Source organism: Lupinus angustifolius, chromosome LG11 (genome assembly GCF_001865875.1).
Source record: "Lupinus angustifolius cultivar Tanjil chromosome LG11, LupAngTanjil_v1.0, whole genome shotgun sequence".
NCBI classification, from domain to species: Eukaryota; Viridiplantae; Streptophyta; class Magnoliopsida; order Fabales; family Fabaceae; genus Lupinus; species Lupinus angustifolius.
The window spans coordinates 8,828,580-8,828,864 of NC_032019.1; positions in this window are offsets into that span (position 1 = coordinate 8,828,580).

Here is a 285-nt window from a genome sequence, read left to right on the forward strand (position 1 = left end):
AGGATGAGGAGGAGGATGAGGATGAGGATGAGGAAGATCATGAGGTTGAAGACTAGGATGGGATGAGGAAAGGATGAGGGTGAGGATGAGGATGAGAATAGGATGAGGATGAGGATGAGGATAGGATGAGGGTGAGGATGCAGATGGGACGAGGAAGAGGATGAGGAAGAAGATGGGATGAGGATGAGGATTAGGATGAGGATAGGACTAGAATGAGGAGGAGGATGAGGATGAGGATGAGGATGAGGAAGAGCATGAGGATGAGGATGAGGATGAGGAGAGGAT